Source organism: Pongo abelii, chromosome 1 (genome assembly GCF_028885655.2).
Source record: "Pongo abelii isolate AG06213 chromosome 1, NHGRI_mPonAbe1-v2.0_pri, whole genome shotgun sequence".
Classification (NCBI taxonomy): Eukaryota; Metazoa; Chordata; class Mammalia; order Primates; family Hominidae; genus Pongo; species Pongo abelii.
In genome coordinates this window covers 12,565,395-12,577,335 of record NC_071985.2, presented here as the reverse complement: position 1 = coordinate 12,577,335, position 11,941 = coordinate 12,565,395, and positions in this window count along the sequence as shown.

Genomic DNA, 11,941 nt, shown 5'->3' with positions numbered 1-11,941 from the left:
ACAGGGTTTCACCATGTTGGCTAGGGTGGTCTCGATCTCTTGACCTCACGATCCACCCGCCTCAGCCTCCCAAAGTGCTAGGATTATAGGCGTGAGCCACCGTGCCTGGCCAAAAAAGCAAATTTCTAATCCACTAGGTCATTTACAATCTACTTCTTACATTTAGAATTGATCCCTTCATCCTCTAGGATTTTGTTTATACCTCTAGTGTAGGTTTTTATCTTTATTTTTTCTATTTTATTGTATGTGTATTTCCTCTTCTTGACTCTAAATTCCTTGAGGTCAAGCCTACAGCACCATTACCTGAGATTTGGACATAGAAATTATGTTCTTTGAGTGGAACATTTTGATTTACTGAGTCTAACTCTGTAGGTGTCTAATGATACGCTGTTTTCATGCCAAATGTACAGTAACCTAGAAGAATATAATTACCAGATTACATAGTTTCCTCTGAAATTTATGTATAAGCCAAGGATGCACAAGTACAAGATTTTCATTTATAATTTTTGTTTGTTTGTTTTTTGAGACAGAGTCTCACCCTGTTGCCCAGGCTGGAGTGCAATGGTACAATCTCCACTCACTGCAACCTCCACCTCCTGGGTTCAAGCGATTCTCCTGCCTCAGCCTCCCAAGTAGCTGGGATTACAGGCACCCACCATCATGCCTGGCTAATTTTTGTATTTTTTGTAGACATGGGGTTTCACCATGTTGACCAGGTTGGTCTTGAACTCCTGACCTCAGGTGATCCACCTGCCTCGGCCTCCCAAAGTGCTGGGATTATAGGCATGAGCCACTGTGCCCAGCCAGATTTTTATTTATTTATTTATTTTAATTTTTTTTTTTTTTTTTTTGAGTTGGAGTTTCACTCTTGTCCTGGCTGGAGTGCAATGGCACAATCTCGGCTCACTGCAACCTCTGCCTCCCGGGTTCAAGCAATTCTCCCGCCTCAGCCTCCCAAGCAGCTGGGATTATAGGCGTGTGGCACCATGCCCAGCTAATTTTGTATTTTTTTAGTAGAGACAGGGTTTCACCATGTTGGTCAGGTTGGTCTCGAACTCCTGACCTCAAGTGATGTGCCTGCCTCAGCCTCCCAAAGTGCTGGGATTACAGGCGCTAGCCACCTCGTCTGGTCCCAGATTTTCATTTATAATTGAAAGTGTAAAGATTGACAAAAGGGTAAGCAAGACCAAGATTAAATTAAGTTAAATAAACTTTGGTACAACTATACTATGGAGCTATACAGCAATTGAAATACTGTACATATACAGTATATGTCTATGTTGTGTGGTAGAAAGACCTGTAAGACTGTTAAGCAATTTCACTTCTAAGCTTGCCTAGTTTTGTTAATATAATTCCATTTTTCTAGTAACACAGGCCTATCCCTCATCTCTCCTCAAGTTGAAGGAGTCATAAAGTCCTTTTCACTTCAAGGTTGGGCTCGGTGGCTCATGCCTGTAATCCTAGCACTTTGTGAGGCCGAGGCAGGTGGATCACTTGAGGTCAGGAGTTCGAAAACAGCCTGGCCAACGTGGTGAAACCCTGTCTCTACTAAAAATTCAAAAAAATTAGCCGGGCGTGGTGGCAGGCACCTGTAATCCCAGCCACTAGGGAGGCTGAGGCAGGAGAATCACTTGAACCTAGGAGGCGGAGGTTGTAGTGAGCAGAGATTGTACCACTGCACTCCAGCCTGGGAGACAGAGTGAGACTCTATCTCCAAATAAAATAAAATAAAATAAGGTACTTTTCACTTCAAGATCTGCCATCTTAATTTCAACCTACAGTGCCGCGTGTTGAAGTTCTACAGCCTTGTCTGTGTCTAGTTTTTTCCAGCTCTACTGCTCCATGGTAAGTCATCCTAAGATGTGAGTTTGCATATATCATGCCTTTGGCCCACATTTGGCAGGAGCCTGCATTCAGTAGTTTTAGCATAGCAGTCAAGAGGTTTCACAATTTCACCATTACCTAAACTGCAGTTTTAATATTATCTCCTATTACCTACTTGAGTTGTGTCTTAGCCAAACTTGTAGGTTTCTTCTTCTCACTCTGGTTTTGTTCCTGGAATTCTGATGATCCCCATGCCCTCTTCCATGTTGAGTGCTATAGTGGAAGGGATTAGACTCTAAATTGGGGCACCTGGCTTGTGTTCTCCGCTTCTCACTTCACTGGCAGGGATGTTGGCTGATGAATCCATCTCCTTGTCCTCTGCTTCTTCACCTGTGGGATACACGTAATGCTGTCCACCTCCTCAACCTCTCCAGGTTGCTATGAGGAGCAAATGCACTATGTCTCAATAGAGGAATGTAAATAGCAATACAACTCTAAGATTTAATAACTAATGGCTGGGCGCAATGGCTCACGCCTGTAGTTCTAGCACTTTGGGAGGCCGAGGTGGGTGGATCACGAGGTCAAGAGATCGAGACCATCCTGGCCAACATGGTGAAACCCCATCTCTACTAAAAATACAAAAATTACCTGGGTATGGTGGCATACGCCTGTAGTCCCAGTTACTTGGGAGGCTGAAGCAGGAGAATCACTTGAACCCAGGAGGCAGAGGTTGCAGTGAGCCGAGATCATGCCACTGCACTCCAGCTTGGTGACAGAGTGAGACTCCGTCTCAATTAAAAAAAAATTTAATAACTAATAAAAATGCAGACTAGATTGTGTCTCTTCAACAAGACCTTTCTCAGCCTTTAATAATTACCTTGTTATTGTCCATGTACCTCATTTAGTAATATATGTAATTAGTAATATATGGTGGTGTGTTATAAATATGCATTCACAATTAGTATGTAATTAGAAATGTAATTTATTAGATTATTAGGTATCTATGTTTAATTAGAAAATACTTAAATTATTATAGTTATGTAATTGCATGGTTTGGTTTGGTTTTTTGTTTTTTGTTTTTTTGCTTTTGAGACGAAGCCTTGCTCTGTTGCCCAGGCTGGAGTGCAGTGGCATGATCTTGGCTCACTGCAACCTCCACCTCCTGGGTTCAAGTGATTCTCCTGCCTCAGCCTCCTGAGTAGCTAGGATTACAGGTGCCCACCACCATGCCCAGCTAATTTTTGTATTTTTAGTAGAGACAGGGTTTTGCCATGTTGGCTAGGCTGGTCTCATACTCCTGACCTCAGGTGATCCACCTGCCTCAGCCTCCCAACGTGCTGAGATTACAGGCGTGGGCCACCATGCCTGGCCAATTACCTGTATTAAATCAGTAAGAGTTTTCCTGTATTTATGGAATTAGTAAAACTGCATGTATTACATGTATTAAATTAGTAAGAGTTTTCCTGTATTTATGGAATTAATAAACATACAATTGTACAGAGATATCCTCACGGTATATCCCTTCTTTCTGAATATTTTCTCTCCCCAACTAAATTTCAGCATCGTATAGAGGAAGTGACATTTTTGGCCTCTTTGTATTTTCAGTCTGTGACACAGTCCCTGGATGTAAGTAGCACGTGATCAACAGGGAAGTCGTCCTCAACATCACCATTAACAGCCTCCCCTTTTGCACAGAGATGACGTATCCCAGTTAGAACAAAAAGTTCTCTGGTCACCCTATTAATAAATGACTGTGTCCTAGCCACCAGGGAGGCTGAGGCTGGAAGATCACTTGAACTCAGATGTTCAAGGTTACAGTCAGCCATGATCCCGCCATGGAACTCCAGCCTGCGCCACAGAAGAAGTCTCTGTCTCTAAAAAATAATAATACTAAATAAATAAATAAATGACTGTGGATAAGAATGATGGTAAAGAAGCATGCTTCATGCAGTGTTTTCTCTGGCTTCTTTTTTTTCACTCCCTTCCTTTCTTGATGTTACAGCCAGATTTTGGATGTTTGTTTTTGAAAACAAAACCATTCATTAGCCCTTCTTTCACATGGAAATATAGAATTGTAATTTTCATTTCAGGTGCGGCCATATGTTAGGATGAAATAATCATCTCCTGAAAAGCTGTATGCAAAATATTGCTCTTCTGTTTTTGGCTTAGCTGATACAGACAAGGGCAGAAGCTGGCTGGTACAAAGATGACACGATGGAATGGACTTGACATTCTCCAAGTAGCCTGAGCTAACCCTTTGGGTTGTAAGAGTAGCATAAAATCAGCAGGTGAGACATGAGATTACAACTTGGTTCCCTGGTATTTAAAAACATCATTATAATAAGCTATGTAGGAAGAAAGGTGTTATCAGATATCAACTACCACTGTTGTCAAGAGATTAAAAAATTAAACTTTTATTTAATTCCCAAGCAGCCAATGAAGATGTGACTCAGCAAAGCAATGTGATTTCAGGGTTTAGATTCTTCTTTCAATTATTTTGAAAATAACAGATGTCGCCTTGATTTGAATCTAGCATGGACATTGTGGCCATAGGCAGACTTTGTGAGAATTCTCATTTTGGCAGTGACATAGGACATCTCGTCCTCTGGGTGCAGAGGCCTGACCTTGAGTGTGGCACCTTTGAGCATGAGCACCTTTGGGGAAGACACTGTTTCTCTCCTCTCACACAGAACACTTTTGTGACCAAATGTTTGGGGGGTGGGTGGTTCCACCATACCAAGCAATTTTCCAATTCTCTGCACACATCAACTGGGTGTCCTACAATTTAGTTCTCTTCAGACACTAATCGGAGTTAGGAGGGATCCCACAGGTTAAGGATTCAGTCCCACAACACTCCCCGACGCCCCACTTCAGATGCCAATCACAAGTCTCAAATCATGACATCCATTTCTAATCTATTGGCTATAAATTAACGGTTTCCATGATCCCTTCCTGGGTTTGATCACTTGCTAGTGTGGCTCACAGAACTCAGGAAAACGGTTTACTTACTAGAGCACCAGTTTATTACAAAGGATACAGATCAGGTACAGCCAGATGAAAAAGATGCACAGGCAAGGTACAAGGTCCACGCCCTCTCCAGGTGTGCCACCCCCCAGCTCCTCCGTGTTCACCAACCCCCATAGTTCAGGGATTTTCATAGAGGCTTCATCACATAGGCATGATTGGGGCTGAAAGTTCAAATCTTCTAATCAATCATGGTCTGTCCTTCTGGTGACCAGCCCCCGTCCAGGAACCCACCAAGGGTCACTTAATTAAAGCAAAATATGCTTCTGTTACCTGGAATATTCCAAGGGATTGGAAGCTCTGGGTCATGAAACAGAGTCAAAGATCAAATATTAGAACAAAAGATTCTCCTAGCACCCCTATTGCTCCGGAAATTACAAGGATTTTTGCAGCTCTGTGACAGGAACCAGGGAACAAATATTAAAACCAACGAACCTTCCTTCCTTCCTTCCTTCCTTCCTTCCTTCCTTCCCTCTTTCCTACCTTCCTGACTTCCTTTTCTTTCTTCTTTTTTCTTTTTGAGACAGGGTCTTGCTGTGTTGCCCAGGCTGGGGTGCAGTGGTGTGATCATAGCTCACTGCAGCCTAGAACTCCTGGGCTCAAATGATCCTTCCACCCCAGCCACCGGAGTAGCTGGGACTACAGCTGCATGCCATCATGCTCGGCTATTTTTTCTATTTTTTATAGAGACAGCGTTTTGCCATGTTGCCCAGCTGGTCTTACATTTCTTGTTATAAATCACAATGTCCCAGCGCCCTTAGTGTGAGACATGCAGTAAATTCTAAGTTGGAGGAGACAAAACATATAGGACAGGAGTGTTCAAAAGTGACACTTACGGCTGGATCGCCCCTCCTGGAGGACAGAAGACAACTTCGGTACAAGTGATGCTGCGTTAGTGTTCAGTATGCTTAGGGACCTGTCGGAAAGCAAGAAGTTTCAGAGGTGAGTGGAGTGTTCAATTATCCCTGTGCTGTAGGATAAATGGCAACACCCTGGTGGAACCTAAGTGCTATCTTGTTGGTTTGGATGCTAAATCTTACCTCAAGTGCAGGCATACATATTAGCATATTTAAGATATATATTTTAACATATCCTATATTTTAATCCTCTTATGATTTGACTGAATCTTGATTCTGGTTTCTATTTTTGGTCACCTTCTTCTGGAAAGTGTCTCATATGCCCCACAAATATCAGGCAGGATCCGCATTCTGATGTGGTTTTCGTGCAACCCTCTTAGATAAACTCTGTAGTTCCGCATGGTGAACTTAGGTGTTCTGCTCATAAATTCAAAGAAAAAAGATTGTTTCTTAATAATCAGGAAATAATCTTTTAATGGGTGGGGTTTACTCAACTTTTAACTATTTTTTCCATAATTTTTTAGAGGATTTGCAAACTTGAGTTGGCCATAGACAAAATGAGTAAAAGTTTAGCAAATAAATAAAAACAAGAGGCCAGGCGTGGTGGCTCATGCCTGTAATCTCATCACTTTGGGAGGCTGAGGCAGGATGATTGCTTGGGGCCAGGAGTTCAAGACCACCCTGGCTAACATAGTGAGACCCATCTCTTCAAAATAAATAAATAATAAAAACAAGAAACTCGGCTGGGCATGGTGGCTCACGCCTGTAATCCCAGAGCTTTGGGAGGCCGAGGTGGTTGAATCACCTGAGGTCAGGAGTTCAAGACCAGCCTGGTCAACATGGTGAAACCCCATCTCTACTAAAAATACAAAAATTAGCCAAGCAGTGGTTGTGGGTGCTTGTAATCCCAGCTACTTGGGAGGCTGAGGCAGGAGAATCACTTGAACCTGGGAGACGGAGGTTGCAGAGAGCCGAGGTCGTGCCATTGCACTCCAGCCTGGGCAACGAGAGCAAAACTCTGTCTGAAAAACAAAAAACAAAACCCATGAAACTCATGCTTTGGTAGGTTTTCTGTTTGCTTTTTTATGTTTCTATTTATAGTCGTGATTTTATATAGCATCATCTGTTAAACAGAGTTATCCTTTTAGTCAAACTGTCTTGGTTTTGATGAGGGAATTGAATGCAAATGATGTGGCTGGAGCTGCTCCTTGGGACAGTCCAGTCTGTGTGGGATGAATTCGATTCCCACCGGAAGCAGGTAGGACCCCACAATCATCCAGAGATGCAGTGATTAGCAGTAACTCTTTACTCTTTTGAGTTCTTACTCCACAGCCATACCATGGTAAACAAGCAATCAGTATTAGTTCTTGACACTGATTTGTAGCTGCTACTCCCCAAGGGGGTGGTAGCCAATAGACAGATGTGCCTAACATCTCTCTCACCTTGGACCCAACAGGTAGGGTAAGTTGTGCCGGCATGACTCCAGGGAACACCATTCACTTCAGGGGCATCAGAAATGTATATGGAGGCTGGGCATGGTGGCTCATGCTTGTAATCCCAGCACTTTGGGAGGCTGAAGCAGGAGGATCTCTTGAGCCCAGGAGCTTGAGACAAGCCATGGTGACATAGTGAGACTTCTTTATTAAAAAAAAAAAAGAAGACAACAACAAAAAGAAATTTATATGGAGATGATGACAATTTTCTGGCTTATGGCTTCAAAGTGTCCTGAGGAAGGGGATCTCATTTGTAATTTGCACTAAGTCTCCTTTTATGCAAACAGTGGGGCTGGGGGGATATGACCCTTGAGAGGAAACAGGGCTACATTTCTCAGTGTTTTTAGAGTGGTATTAGCTAACTAGTTCCCTTCATCTCCAGTCTGCTAACATCAGCATCATTCCACGCGATCCTTACTACGACTGGCATCCTAAACCCTAGTGGAATCACGCCATCCTTAGTAAGTACGTCCTTGTGAGCCCTAGCTACCATTTCCAGACCAAGAGAATCTTTCTTGGTCAATGCGATAAAATCTTAATTTTGGCAATGGCTCTTTCAGTCTCCCATTCCTTATGTCCTCTTGGCAAAGCTTGTCTACTCCAGGGAAGCAAAATAAATGGATTTTAGCTTTGTAATTCCCCATGCTGTTGACACTGACAACTACAGGACTATATAAAACCCAAGTGCTATTATCAGCTCTGACCAAAAGGAAAACAAGTCCAAGAGGTGTGCCGGGGTAGGAATTCCCATCCTAAAAAAAGATACGGATGTCTTCATTTCGCTGGTGAGCAGCCTTAGCCTTGACTATGTGCAATCAGCTTGGCCATGTAGTTGGAGTCTTGCTTGGGTGTGCTTTCAGGTTAGGCACCTAAAATATCTCTCCTTTTTTTTTTTTTTTTTTGAGATGGAGCCTTGTTTGGTCACCCAGGCTTGAGTGCAGTGGTGCGATCTTGGCACAATGCAACCTCCGCCTTTCAGGTTCAAGCAATTCTCCTGCCTCAGCCTCCCAAGTAGCTGGGATTACAGGTGCCTGTCACCATGCCCAGATGATTTTTGTATTTTCAGTAGAGACAGGGTTTCACCATATTGACCAGGCTGGTCTCCAACTCCCGACTTTCAGTGATCTGCCCGTCTCGGTCTCCCAAAGTGCTGGGATTACAGGTGTGAGCCACCATGCCCAGCCTCTCCTCTTAAGGGTAAGATTATGTAGCAGCCCAGTCTGAGAGACAGTCCAGGCAGACAATTCTGTGCACACTATAATTCAAAGGGTAAAGTCCTCCACCCTCAAAAAATCATGTATATTTATACAACAAGATTGCTTTCTCCCTGGAGGTATTCTTCTTTTGAAAGGCAGGTGTTCCTGCTAGCAGTCCTGGAGAGGCTCATGCCTGTGTTCCCAGCACTTTGGGAAGCCGGGGTGGGAGGATCGCCTGAGGGTAGGAGTTCAAGACCAGGCTGGGCAATGTAGCAAGATCTCGTCTCAACAAAAAATTAAAAAATTAGCCAGGCATGGTGGTGCACACTTACAGTCCTGCCTACTAGAGAGGCTCAGGTGGGAGGATCAGTTGAGCCCAGGAGTTCAAGGTTGTAGTGAGCTCTGATTGCACCACTCACACTCCAGCCTGGGTGGCGTCAGACACAAAATCAGCCGGCACCTTGACCTTGGACTTCCCAGTCTCCACAACTGTGAGAAATACGTTTCTGTTGTTTAAGCAATCCAGACTATGGTGATTTGTTAAAGCTGACTAAGACAGTGTTTGCTATCAAGAAGGGGGGTGCTCCCGTACCAATTCCTAGAAATGTGAAAGTGGCTTTGGAACTTTGAAAGAAGGCAAAAGATGGAGGAGAGGTTCTCAGAGAGGACAGATGAGACCAGATCTCACTCTGCCCTGCGTCGGCCTAGGGTTTGGCCACATGGGCACACCAGCCTCTTCTGGGTAGATTAGCAGACTGGCAAGATGCCGGTAACCAAAAGAACAATTTCTACATAAATCTGTTTCTTTGGGTGTAGAAGTAGCTTGAAGGTTTTTAGGAGTTTTTCAGGTGCCTTTTTAAAATGACCTTTGTGCATTTGAAAAACCAAAACCATGAATGGAATATGCTACGTAATTTAGGGGGTCCAGTGCAAAATGAAAATGTGTGTGTATCTTGTTCAAACATTAAGAATTTCAGGTTGTTGGTAACAGCCAAGCACTAAATCAAGCACAGGACCCTTGAGGGTGAGGTCTGAGACTGTAGGACTATGCAGGCTGTGCACCCATGAAACAGCCATGAATAAGGTTTGTTCACTCTCTCTCTTTTGGCCAGAGTTTTCTTTTCTTTTCCTTTCCTTTTCTTTTCTTTTTTTTTTTGAGGCAGGGTCTCACTATGTTGCCCAGGCTGGAGTGCAGAGGTGTGATCTCAGCTCACTGCAACCTCCACCTCCTGGGCTCAAGCCATCCTCCCACCTCAGCCTTCCAAGTTGCTGGGACTACACCTGTGCACCACCACACCAGGCTAATTTTTTTCTATTTTTTTGTAGAGACTGGGTTTCACCAGGTTGCCTAGGCTCTCTCGAACTCCTGAGCTCCGCCTTGGCCTGCCAAGTGCTGGGATTATAGGCGTGACCCAACACACCTGGCCATGGCAAGAGTTTTCTTACCTGCCATAAATTAGTGGTTCTTAGGCTGTGGTCCCCTGGAGAGGACCATCAGCAACATCTGAGAACTTGTTAGAACTGCCAAACCTTGAGCCCCAATCTGTGTTTTAATGAGATCACCTCCAGGTGATTCTGTCTCATGCCCAAGTTTGAGAGCCGCTAACACAGGCAATGACTAGAATGATAGATTTTGAAATAGAAGCGATCTTTGGGATCATGTGGGCTACCCACATGAGGATTTCCTTATTATGAGGAAATTAGGGCAGGGTGAGGCAGAGTGAGGTCTACAATTTATGTTTAGCTCCCTATTCCTCCACTGAATATATAGCGCCAAATGATCTATCTCACTAGTTAATTACTCATAGTCAGCTTACCGGTAAAGACAGCTCATATCCCAATTTTAAAGATGAGGAAATCAAAATGCCATAAGTGTTCAATGAGTCGACAAGTGGAGCTGAGGTTAAAACCCAGAGCTCCTAAATCCGCTGTCTGTGGCCCTCTCCCCAGCCTTCAGGTAATATGATACAGTGAGCAGGTGGGCTAAGCCACTTTCCACTCTGCAATAGCATCAGAACCCAAGAGGAACCAGCACAGCCCGATCATCCTAGGAAATGTGCAGTTCAAAGTGCCTTCACCATGTGGTACAATGACAAGGACTTCGGGGGTGTTCTGTTGCTTTTGGGAAGTTAGTATTCATGAGACACATTACATGGACACGTGGATCTCAGCACCCCCACAAACTGACGTTGTGGAGTTTACTATTCTAAGTCTAAGCAGGGCCACCATAAGGGTGGCATGTAGCCCAAACCCTCTGCACTCGCAGGTTCTTTGGGAGGCCTGTAATTCACTATTCTGTATTCTCAGGTCTGCCCCTTGCATTCCTGTCATTAAGTCACTTTGAAAGCCTTGGCCCCGGCTTATCATTTTTTCCATTCTTAGGCCAAGGCTATTTGTAGTTTCTCCACCTGTCACCCTATGTGTTAGGCTGCAAAGGCCGAGTGCAGTTTCATTAATAGCATAATACAAGCTCAAGCTTATTTAGAACACTGTGCTTTCTTTGAATGTTCCATTTTCAGGACCCTTTATGAGTCTTCACAGCTTTTTAGCTGTGAGATTTCACTTGGGTTGGGTAATACATATTGAGTTAGATATTTAGTAAATGAGTTCTTTTTCAGGCCTGAGTTATTGCCATTAGTAAAGAAGGAATTTTTAATAACTTACTAATTTCATAATATGTTCATGATTAAAGAAGTTTCTGCATGTGTCCAAGCAATACAGATGCTATAAATGGATTGCTATAGAAGAAATACCCATGGAAAAGAAAGAGGAAAACATAGTGGGACAGAAAACAAGATGATTGGCTGGGCACGGTGGCTCATGCTCTAATCCCAGCACTTTGGGAGGCCTGAGGTGATCACCTGAGGTCAGGAGTTCAAGACCAGCCTGGCCAACATGGTGAAACCCCATCTTTACTAAAAATACAAAAAGTTAGCCAGGTGTGGTGGCATACGCCTGTAATCCCAGCTACTTGGGAGCCTGAGGTAGGAGAATCCCTTGAACCTGGGAGGCAGAGGTTGCAGTGAGCCGAGATTGTGCCACTGCACTCCAGCCTGGTCAACAGAGCAAGACTCCATCTCAAAAAAAAAAAAAAAAGAAAAGAAAAGAAGAGGATAGCCTAATTTTCAGAGTGTAATTTATAGTGCAAAATAGAAAATATCACAATATTGTGATCTTTTAATTCAATAGTTAAATTGGGAAATTATGGAGAGTATTAGCCAAAAAAGAAAATGGAACGTACCACAGACCTAAAGTAAAACACAAAACTGTATAACTCGTAGAAGATAACATTGGAAAAAAGCTAGGTGACCTTGGGATTGGTGTTCACTTCCTAAATACAACACCAAAAGTACAATCCATGAAAGAAAAAAATAATTTTGGACCTCATTAAAATTTAAAACATTTGTTCTTCAAAAGACACTGTTAAGAGAATGAAAACATGAACCCATAGACTCAGAGAGAATATTTGCAAAATGTATATCTCATAAAGGATTGGCATCCAAAATATACAAAGAATTTTTCAACAATGAGAAAACAAACAACTCAA